Raw genomic sequence first — 12960 nt, 5'->3', positions numbered from 1 at the left:
TTATTTTTTTAATTTTATAGCATTCATTTTTAGAACTTTTTAAATGCCCTTTATTTATTTAGTATTTTATTTATTTATTTTATTTTGTCATTTATTTTATTTTTACATTTGTATTTTCTTATTGCCTTCATTCATATTTTAAAATGTCCTTTATGCATAGATTAGTGTTTTGTTTTGCTTTATTTTATTGCCTTCATTCATGTTTGTTCTTTGAATGCACTTTATTTATAGACTAGTATTTCTTCAGGTTTTATTTTGTTTTACATAACTATTTTATTGCATTCATTCATTTTTGATACTTTTTAAATGCCCTTTATTTATAGATTAGTATTTTATTTTTTCAATTTTATAGCATATATTTTTGCAACTTTTTAAATGCTCTTTATATGTAGATTAGTATTTTATTTATTTATTTTATTTTAGAATTTATTTTATTTTTACATTTGTATTTTCTTATTGCCTTCATTCATATTTGTCACTTTTTAATGCCCTTTATGCATAAGTTAGTGTTTTGTTTTGTTTTGCTTTATTTTATTGCCTTCTTTCATTTCTTCTACTTTTTAAATGGCGTTATTTATAGACTAGTATTGCATTGTTTTGTTTTACGTTTATATATTATATTATATTCATTTAAATACCCGTTATTTATAGATTAGTATTTTTTACATTTTTCTATTGCTTTAATTTTTGCCACTTTTTTTAATGCTCTTTATGTATAGAATAGTATTTTATTTGATATTATATTTTGTTTTTACATTTTTATTATCTTTTTTGCCTTAATTCATATTTGCCACTCCTTTAAATACCCTTTATTCATAGATTAGTGTTTTTTGTTGTTTTGTTTTGCATTTGTATTTTATTGCATTCATTCATGTTTGCTACTTTTTAAATGCCCTTTATTTATAGATTAGTATTTTATTTATTTATTTTTTTTTACATTTTTATAGCATTAATTTTTGCTAAATGCTTAATTAATGCTTAATTTAAATGGCCTTTTTATTTTATTTTATTTTATTTTATTAAAAAAATAATACATACATCATGAAAATACATGATGCATGTATTTTTACAGCTGGACAAATTAGTAGACAAATTAAACCAATTTTAGGAAACTGTTTTAAAAGTTAATTCCACAGGGCCAAAAGAGCTCATAGTTGAAAACACGTCCACATACAAAATAGCGTGTCTGACACTGTCGTTGTACCGCTGTTGTAGTGTATGCACGAATGAGATAAAACGATCTTGAGATTTTCACATGGTGAAATCCCTAATATAATTCCTCTCGTTACGTATTATTAGGTGTTTTAATTAGTAAGGAATTCTTGTTATGGTAGGCAGATGGCAGAATCCTCGCTCTTTTGTTAAAGTCACACTAATTAAAATTCTTGGAGAAGCTGGTTCTCTCCAGAATACCTAATAAGGCGCCTCAGCTCCGAAACTAATAAGAGACCTGATGCCTTGACAACGGCCTCACCTTGAAACTTCACTGAGTCACTTTCTTGCAGCTAACCTCCGAGGGTCTTCCAGGATCACGGCAGTGGCAGGAACGGAGAGCCGTTATGAGCTCTTGAAAGAATGCTATCATGGATTGACATTGCTCTCATCAGGGTCGTCTGAATATTTATTGGATTTCTGGCTTTATATTCATTCCAAGGTAAAAAAGAAGAGGAGAGGGAAATAATTGAGTAATTTACTACAGTATTTGGCCAGCCGCTCTGGATATTGAATCGCTTGGGAGCACCCGCAATGAAAATGTTGCCTCAGGCTTTTTGCTTGTCCTAAGCTTTTAAGTGTTAGGCTTGCTGCTCTGATGTAGCACTCAAAGAAACGGTTTGAATGTGGGTTACTGGAAGGTTTGGGACAGTACAGGCTTTTTTTTCCTTGACTAACACAGCACAAATTTGTCAGCCAAATGCCTCCCGTCTGAGCCATGAGTAAATTTCTCTTTGAAAAGTTCTTTGAGGTCTATTTGAGGAGAGGGCTGTGATTTGTTAAAAATGTTCTGATGAAAACTGTGAAATCTGTCTCTGTGCAGCGTAAGGAAGTTCACCTTCAAAAACATGTCTCGAAAGGCAAGGGAGGCAGTGTCTCCTCAAAATATTGGATGAGAAAAAAAAATCATGGTGCAAAAATAAAACAACACCAATATTACGAAATTGAACATATAGAAAGAAGCACTAGTTTTTCTAAAGATACATTGTCTAACAACGAAACCAGGAGGGAAAGTTCTCTCTTGCCTCCCCTCGGCCCACTGAGTTTTAAAATACCTTTTTCCCCCCTTATTTTTTAAATAGTGTAAGTTTGACAGTGTTTTAGCGCCATGTAAAAAAAAAAAAAATTAGGATGATGAGATTACAGTCAAAATAATTTGAGAATAAAATTGAAATTACGAGAATAAAGTCAAAATATTACAAGAATAAAGCTGAAATATTTTGAGAATAAAGTTAAAATACTACGAGAATAAAGTCTAAATGTTTCAAGAATAAAGTCGAAATATTTCGAGAATAAAATTGAAATATTATGAGAATAAAGTCGAAATACTATGAGAATAAAGTCGAAATACTATGAGAATAAAGTTAAAATATTTTAAAATAATAAAGTCAAAATAAAGTTAAAATATTTTAAAATAATAACGTCGAAATATTACGAGAATAAAGCCAAAATACTATGAGAATAAAATCAATACTACGACAATAAAGTCAAAAAGTTTCGAGAATAAAGTCAAAATACTACGAGAGTAAAGTCTAAATATTTCAAGAATAAAGTCAAAATATTTCAAGAATTAAGTCTAAAAAATCAGTACTATGACAATAAAATCAAAATGTTTTGAGAATAAAGTCAAAATACTATGAGAATAAAGTCGAAATATTATGAGAATATAGTCAAAATACTTTGAGAATAAAGTTGAAATATTACAAGAATAAAGTTGAAATATTTCGAGAATAAAGTCAAAATAATTCGAGAATAAAGTCGAAATTTTATAAAAATAAAGTCTAAATGTTTCGAGAATAAAGTCAAAATACTATGATAATAAAGTCGAAATATTACGAGAATAAAGTCAAAATATTACAAGAATAAAGTCGAAATATTTCAAATACTGAATACGACAATAAGATCTAAATATTTAGAGAATAAAGTAAATATTTTGAGAATAATGTTGAAATATTATGAGAATAAAGTCAAAATATTTAGAGAATAAAGTTTAAATATTTGGAGAATACTGTTGAAATATTACAAGCATAAAGTCAAAATATTATTTGAATAAAGTCAAAATATTATATTTAGTATATTTTGTGTCAGTATTTTGTGTTGATCACAAAATACAAATTATAATATATTATTAATTTGTGTATAATTAATTTAATGAAACAGATGTCTCATTATAGTAATCGGAAAGATGTGAATATAGTGATCTGGCTGGCCATATTGGAAATTCTACTGGCGCTTCCAATATCCGGGCCATTTGCATGAGCAATAGGCTAAATATACTCTCAAAATATTATAACTTTAATCTTGTAATTGCTACGAATTAGTTCTTGTAATTTTGACTTCATTCTCAAAATATTTCAACTTTATTCTCGAAACATTTTGACTTTATTCTTGTAGTTTTGACTTTATTCTTGTAATATTTCAACTTTATTTTCGTAATATTGCGACTTTATTCTCATAATATTTCAATTTTGTTCTCGAAATATTATGACTTCAATCTTGTAATCTTAAATTTTTTTTCATTGTTTAACGTGGCACTGAAATGCCATCATATGTAAGTAATGTCTGGGACATGAATTTACATTTGATTTTTTGGGTTGGGAGGGACAACTTTGGCTTTGGCTCTGAATGTTTTCAGAATGTTTAAATTTCTCCAAAAATTGGCCCCCATTCACTTCCACTGTAAGTGCTTCACTTCAGTTCTATAAGAAAACAAAGGACAAATCAGTTTTTTGAGGTTTTATGCCACAAGTGCTGTCAATTAAACTTATTTAACCCGTAATATTTCTTTATTTACACTATCAGTGAACAGTTTTGCCGTAAAACCGTTTTGATGTTGCTTATTACATGTCATTATATTGTGTTCTACACATCACTCGTGTCCTATTTCTCAACCACCTTTGACAGATTCAGATATCTGTCAGGGAAATCATGCTCCGTGGAGGCTTGCAAGACTTCTGATATATTCCTGTCACACAGTTTAGACTCCTTTTCTGAATACCAATTGAAGCCGCTGAGAAATTTTGACAATCTTCCTGGGCTGTAATTTCACAATTAGAAAGCAAGGCACAATGTGACTCCACACACAAATCATCGGGAAAACGTTGCTAACAATGGAAATGTAAAACCCCCGCATGGATATATTATAATCTGGATCGCTCTCAAGGATAACGACGGAATGTTTCTCGCTCCGCCATTAGATTTTGTTAGGGGGCAGTAAACAACATTTACCGAGTGCTATTACATAAAATTCAAACTGTGCGTTTCAGAAGTTCAGAACAGTTCATGGGATATTAATCACCACTATTTCTGTGGGACACATGCTATCGATTACCACCATGGGAACATAAGTTAATTTAGCTGCCACACTTCAAGGATACATTTTGTATTGGTGTTGCGGCAAGCGCTGACAAATGAATACAGACAAAAGCCAAAGCGGCTGCCTCAAGGGTTGAACGGCGAAGCTGGAGGCCACCTGCGTAACATTAAACATTGTGTACTGTAATGAACTTCATATTTATTGCATGTCCCAGAACACTTTTTAAGAATTGAATCTGTTTGTGCTTTGATTATAACTTGCTGCCTTGAAACAATAAAAGGCCCAACGCTCCTTCAGGGATTCTCACATTGAATAGATCCCAGTAGAAAAATACCCAAATTGAGAGTATGCACTGAAGTCTAGTAGGCAAAAGAAATGTTTGAAGTGGTTTGATGCATGGCAACTCTGGTCTACTTTACAGCTAAGTAATAATAATAGCCAAGAACTCCACGCTTAGATTAGTAAATATGGGCAGGTTTATTTGAAATGGTTGATATCACAACAAGAGAGTGGCATGGAAAAATAAGTCAAATAAAATTGCAGCGTTCTACGTTTGCATTTGGCTCTGCTGAAAACAGAAACATTTTACTGTCAGAAATGTAGACGTAATGCAATTTTTTCTCTTCGGAGGTAATATATATATTGATTATTTCACAGCTTTAACTTGATTCTGCTCATGGATGTCTAGTTTAGTTGCTCCTAAGTGGCTCAAACTAAATTCTGAGTATCTTGCAAAACTTTAAAAAGTCCAGTCATTAGTTCTTCCTCAGAACTCTCGTAAACACAACTTTGTTTTGACAGGCTGATACAGACCTGTGCACACTGATTTCTGGAAGTTGTCTAATGCTAGCCAATCAGATTAAAGCACTAGACTGAGTAAGACCATGTCCTAACTACACGTGACACAGCAAGATTCCAGCGACAAGCAAATGGAAACTGTTTCTAAAATAGAAATTTTGCATGTTGTGGCTAATTACCCACATGGAAAGAACCTATATGAGGATATATGCGCATATATGATAATATATATGCTGCATATATGATAATATATATGCTGCATATATGCGTATATATGCCACATATAGGCAAAATTGAGGTGCATATATGTGCATATCAGGCCATATAGGTCTCCTGTATTGCTTCTTTATATCCACAAAAAAGCCCTATATGTACATACAAGATATGTCTCCTATATAGCTCATGGCAGGATCTGGTCATTTTAGCTCATATCTCACTTTGGCAACTGTCATACATGATGCCTAGCTCATGTTTTCTATTATCAAGGCAATAACTAAGAACTAACTAAAAAAAAAAAAAATGCAAAAAACTTATGTGCGAACACGTGAAATTGGTATCACATCCCACACGGAAATAACCTATATAAACATATATGTTTTAATATAGGTTTTTAATATATGTGACATATATAAAATTGGCCGTTTTCCTATATTATATGTACATATATGTGTACATATAATATAGGAAAACGGCCAATTTTATATATGTCACATATATTAAAAACCTATATCAAAACCTATATTAAAACATATATGTTTATATAGGTTATTTCCGTGTGGGTAGGACAAAAACTCAGATTAACATGGAAAAAGAGTGAGTCTTTTTAAGGTATTAACTGAGTATAATTTATAGTGAAATGTGAAAATTTACTGTCAGTATTTATTGGATTTTTTTTTTTTTTCCCCAAATGCTGTCTTTTATATTTTCCATTTTCATTTTTCTGGATTACATGTTTTTTTTTTTTTTTTTTTAATTTTCATTTTTTAAAACTATGTTTTAATGGTTAAATAAAAAAATATTAAACAAAAAGCATGTCTAATTAAATAAAATCATGAAACTAACACAACCTAACATGTTAGTTTTTAGGATACAGTTTTATTTTTTCATTCAATTGTAATTATCAAAAGCATCTCTAATTAATTGTTTTAATTTGTAACATTTATTTATTTATTTGTTTTAGGGCTGGCAAACGATTAATCGCGATTAATCGCATACAAAATAAAAGTTTGAGTTTGCCTAATATATATGTGTGTACTGTGTGTAATTATTATGTATGTATAAACACACAAATATATATATTACATTATTATATATACAAAACATTTTTATTTATATATAATATAAATTCTATAAAAATTATAATAAATACATATACTTGTAAATATTTCTTAAATATATACATGAATGTTCTTGTATTTATATATCCATAATAACTACACACAGCACACACACATATATTAGGCTAACGCAAACTTTTATTTTGTATGTGATTAATCGTTTGCCAGCTCTAGTTAATGAAATAATTTTTCCGTAATACTGTGTTTTTACATTGTTCTGGTAAATAAATTTTGGTAAATATTTTCTTCTGGTAAGTATTCATTTTATAATTTTATTATAAGTAGTATTATAATTAAATTTAGTAATTTTTAGTAATTTTTTTCTGTAATGATTTCTTCAAGTTAGACCAAACTTTTATTTTGATGGGTTGCTCTGAAAACCTTTAAGTTTCTGTTTGTATAAGATATGACTATAGTTTTTTTGTTGCTAATGAGCGTCACGCTCGTTTCAGTATGTGTGTAGTAAACGAAACCGTGCATCTGCACCATTCATTCACACAGAGACACGCAGAACATACGTTCATATTCAAACAGTACTTTTGCAGCTTAATATTCACAGACACTGATTTAACTGTACTGACATTTTCATTTATTCATTCAAAATTCAAATTCCGTGACATTCCGTGTTATACAGTAAATTCCATTTTAATGACTGGATTCCGTGATTCCATTCACGTTTTTCCGCATCTCGGAAATCATAGGGCCTAATCAAGTAATGATTCGCAGCAGTTGATTCTGCGTTGAACCTACTGTGTGTAAATTGTCTCAGGGAAGCTGGTTTGTTTCATAAACTTAGATGAAGCGTCTGTCATATATTCTCTAATTTTACCCTTGAGCACCAGGGTCCCTGATCTTGGTAAAGTGCAGAACGGATGTCATAATTACAAAGAATAACGTGGCACTTAATTCAATTTACTTTTTAAAACAGAGTTAATAAGGGATGGTTTTAGAAATGTTATACCTGATTCCTCATAATAAATCTTTTTAATGAAGTTCAGTCCCCTGTTGGTTTTAAATGTCATACGTTGAACTCTGGGACACAAAATCCCACCTTCTATGCAATTAATCTTTGTAATGGAGTCAAAAAGTAATATCTGCTTCCTTTGTATCCGAGAAATAAACTCAAACTTCCTACACAGCATGAGGTAGAACACGCTTTCCTGCTTCATCAGAATAATACCAATATTTCACAGAGCTTTCATTGGTTTGTGTTGGGCGTTCATGCTAATGCAATCCAATGCAGCTGAAAGTTATTTTATATTTCAGATTCGTCTTCAGTTTAATTATGACTTCTAAATTGCTGCACACTGCAAAAAACAATATGTTCAATCAAATTAAAATAATTTGTAACCTGGTGTCCTTAAATTTTTTTGTTCAGTCAACTCAAAAAAGTTTATTCAACTTGAAATGTTAAATTATACTAAGTGACAACTTAGATATTTGAGTTGAATCAACTTAAAATTTTAAGGCAGCTGGGTTACTTACCTATCTGTTAAGTTTAGCAAACACAAATATCTAAGTTGTTACTTAGTACAACTTAACATTTCAAGTTGACTAAACTTATTTTAGTTGACTGAACTTAAAATTTTAAGGCAGCAGGGTAACAAATTATTTTAAGCTGACTCAACAAATTGTGTTTTTTATTTTTTACAGTGCAGCTTCTTTGGATGATCAGATCTTCTTATTCTTTCCTTTTTATTACAGAATTCAGTGACAGGTCGCTGTAGCTATGAACTGATCATCTCTTCTGCGTTAATACCAGTTTCGGCTCGAAACAAACATGAATAAACATCCGAAGGTATGTTTAAAGAAAGTTCAATTTACTGAAATCTGTATCTCATGTAATTGTTCAATCAGTTTTTCAACTGTGCAAAGATGTCAATATAACAGCTTGTAAACAAATGTCACTTAATGTCACACTTACCTTAGAAAAAAACATATTCGGTGACCATAAACTGTTCACTAAAATTAACTCTAAAATTGTAGAATTTTAATTTTTTTTAAATTTTATTCTTAAATTTTACTAAAAATGTTTTGTTCTTCTTTATTGGATAACAAGCAGTAAATCAGCAGTCAAGTGCTTCAGCTTAACTTAGCATCTTTTCCTCCTGTTGGAGTTGTTGTGTTCTTGTTGTCTGGCCTTTGAACCTATAAAATATTGCAAGTATATGTATATGAACACTTCAAATCTCATGTTTCACTTCTGGCCTCAGAAAGTCTCTTTCTTGTACAGTCTCATAAAGTGGCTCGCCATTATTAACAAAGACCTTCAACATGTAAAGCTAAGGTCAGTTAATTATTTGACCGTTAAATCTTTGAAGCTTCACAGAAGCCACCAGGTAGCGGAGGTTCGATCTCTCTCTCTTCCCTCTATGGCTCTGCCCAGAATTCAAATCCCTTCGGATAATGAGAGCATTAAGACATGGAGTGTGAGGAGGTCTCGTCTTGAAGTGCAGCTCACATATACTCATGAGCCAATTTATTTTCAGGTAATTAAGTCACGGGCTGGAACAAGCTGGGGGCGGTCCTGCAGACACGGGGAGAGAGAGAGAAAACGCAGAACCGCAGCCGGGCCTCTCTGACCCCGCACCGATGTTTTTGTCTTTTAGACAAATTAAACGCTCATTATGAGGGAGATGCCAGGCAAAGACGCCCCGCGTGGCCTCTGCTCAGCTGCAATAAATAGCTCCGGCCTTCATCGCATCCATCATATCGATTATTCTTTAATGATATGCACAAGAAAGTAATTTCCACATCAACGTATTGTCAGTGTAACTAATCAGATTTCGCCGAGATGACTAATTCTACGGCTCAAAGAAAACAGGGCTGGTATGAAGCTGCAAATCTGAGCTGGTTTCTAGTACATACTGCCTTAGATCTAAACATCAGATTATATAATGATGCATAATGCACTTAAAAGTATGAACGTATGTAGTTTAAATGATAGGTCTGGGCCAGTTTGAGGTTAGGTTAAGAACAAAAATAAAGAAAAATATAGAAAGATTGCTCCAGGGCCTGTGATGACCTTTGATTTGGCCAGTCATGCTATATCACAAAGTGGGTGGGAAAAAACATGCCATTGATTTGCAGCATTCATTTTAGGCCCACAGCACTCAATCAAGTTTGATTTTCAACCCTTCATAGTTAAAAGTTTAAGACTCTCTAGCTTAAAGGGGTAGATCATCCAAAAAAGAAAATTTCTCCATGATTTTCTCACCCTCAAGCTATCCTAGGTGTATATGAGTTCTTCTTTCAGACGAATACAGTCAGTTATATTATAAAATGTCCTGGCTCTTCCAAGCTTTATAATGGCAATGGGTGTTGAGATTTTGAAGTCCAATAAAGTGCATTCAACCATCATAAAAAGTACTCCACACAGCTCCGGGGGGTTAATAAAGACCTCCTGAAGGGAATCGAATAAATAAGTTTTAACCGCATACTCTAGTTCCTGCTAACTGTCACACAAGCGTTAATGAGAGAGTGGCATTCCAGCGGATGTAGCTGAACCAAGTTTTGTTTACGGCAATGGAAGACCAGCCAACATTTTTCTTTACGAATCCTCGTTTTGTACTTCTAATTCGTGACCAGTGTTTTGTTTTGCTCTCTCCTCTGAACTTCTGCATTTACAACTGCGTTTATCTACGTCCTGTGTCATCCGCTAGAACGCCACTCTCTCATGAACGTACGTACAACATTTAGCGAAAGCCACACTCTAAAAAATGCTGGGATAAAAACAACCCAACTTGAGTTATTTGGCAACCCAGCGCTGGGTAAATATTGGACAAAATGCATGCTGGGTTATTTTGACCCAGCTGGTTAGGTTAAATGTTTTTATCAAACATGCTGGGTTATTTTATGTAAGTCAACTATTGTTTAAAATTTATTATATTGCTGGTTTAAAATGGACTGAAACTTATAAAAAACACACATAGAATTACTAAAGGCAACATCAGTAAGATAAACATTTATTATTAAGAACACATCGACAAAATACAAGACAAATTGTAAAACTTAGTTGAGTGAATACAACCTATTTTACAATATTACATACATTTAAACTTGTTTAACAAGCATTTAAGACATTAAAAAAGTAACATTTAAAAGTAGCATTTTAATTTTAGTGTATTCAACCATTCCCTGTATTCGCGTTTTACTGAAATAGCGCTAATTCTCGTGCCGAGGTGTTGCCAAAATCTGAGCCAGTGAAGGGCTGCTGTTCGGGGGGTAACTGCAAACTTCAGACCGCGGCCTCATGTTTAACTCATAGCTGAAAGATGTCGTGACTGCACCCAAAACCTCCCCATAAACAGTACTGAGATTAGAGAACATATTTTAATATCAACTAAATTAAACTCAGTACAATAATGAATAAAATCCATTTAATGCAAAAGGCGTTTCCATCATGTGAAACAACCGCTGCTGACTCAGCTGACTAACATCTCGTCTTATGTTGCGTTGCGTAAAATACAATTTACAAAACATTAAAGACTTTATAAAAGAAACAAAATGCATACAAATCTTTATTTCGCTGAAGAAGTGCACCAAATCGTGGCGCTGTGAGCCGCTCTCTAGAGGACTCAAAAAGCCAGTGCTCTGACTGTAACTCAGCATCTAGGTTGTTTCATCAAAGACAGTCTTAACCTGGCAGTTGGGTAGAAAAAATAACCGTAATAATCGTTAAATAACTCAACAGCTGAGTTACAGAAAAGCTATGTGCACGTGGGTGAAAAAATATTACAATTAGCCCGATAAAATGACCCAACAAGTTGAACCCAGCATTTTGGTTAAAAAAAAAATAACCCAGCACCTGGGTAAAAATATTTAAAAAAATGACCCAATAAAATGACCCAACGGGCTGAACCCAGCATTTGGGTTAAAAAAAAATTAATAACCCAGCATATTTTTGAATGTAGAGATTTTGGTGTATAATGTTTCAAATATGAATTTTTTTCTTTCACGAATGCATTGATTCACTTCAGAAGGCCTCTAATACCCCCTGGAGTTGTGTGGAGCACTTTTTATGATGGATGGAGGCACTTTAATGGACTTCTCAGCACCCATTCACTGTCATTATAAAGCTTGGAAGAGCCAGAATTGTTTTTAATATAACTCCAATTGTATTTGTATGAAAAGAAAGTCATATAAACCTAAGATGGCTTGAGGGTGAGCAAATCATGGGGTCATTTTCATTTTTGGGTGAACTATCCCTTTAAAAACCCATTATATGCTTTTCATTAGAAACCATTCTTGAAACAGAAAAAAGGACAGTTTAACACCTTAAATGTCAAATATTGGCAACAAATATGGTCATTTATAGATTTATAGCATTTAAAACACATGTGACAACTTACCCTGACCTGACATTTATAAAAACTACCCTTGTGCTGAAATCACAGTTCAACCTTTCTTTTAAAATCTGCCTTCATTATATATTTGACCCTTGTCTTAATGCACGCTAGTTTGGTTACTGAGACACAGCCTTTCCCTGTGTGACTAGCTATGATTTCCTCCATTAATCTGAAAGGACAGTTATTTTATGCTTAAAATATTAGTGCGTACTGACACGCTGCCGACTCTAGAGGGTAAAACCTGTGCAATGTGTGCAGAATTTATTATTCATCAGTGTCAGGCTGACAATGGTCTGAATTTTCCATCACAGACAAAGAAACATCCCCATGGTGGCTAATTAAATCTACAACCAACATTTACTCGTTAAATTCCTGCTGGAAACAGCGTGACAGTTCAGCTAGGAGGACTGCTCATTTGGATGTTTGTGTAAACATGCACAAATTGAGCATTTTTCTCTCACCTTAATTTCTAACCACTTTCGAACCTGGAAACATGCATTACCTTGCATCATGTTGTGATGGCAAAATTTAGTATATCGACAAGGAGTATAAAGCAGCAGCGCTGATCGTTGTCATTATGCATTTGTATAAGGTAATTTAAAGCTTTTGCATACAGCACATGGCAACTAAAAGTAAGCCATTTGTAGGTTGGTTCCCAATATAGAATATTGGTGTGGGTTTGAGGCAGTTGCAATTATCCAAATGGCTTACTGCAAATAGGGGAATGTGTGGGAAATTGACCAAAAAAAGATTAAAAATGCAGAAAAAACAGTAATATTGTGAAATATTATGAAATAGTGATTTTCTATTTTAATATACTTTAAAATAGAATTTGTTTCTGTGATGCAAAGCTGAATTTTCAGCATCATTACTCCAGTCTTCACTGTCAAATGATCCTTCAGAAATCATTCTAATATGTTTAATATTTTTTTTGGAACCTTTGATAGTT

This window comes from Labeo rohita, chromosome 24, assembly GCF_022985175.1.
Source record: "Labeo rohita strain BAU-BD-2019 chromosome 24, IGBB_LRoh.1.0, whole genome shotgun sequence".
In the NCBI taxonomy this organism is placed as follows: Eukaryota; Metazoa; Chordata; class Actinopteri; order Cypriniformes; family Cyprinidae; genus Labeo; species Labeo rohita.
This window is presented reverse-complemented; position numbering follows the sequence as displayed.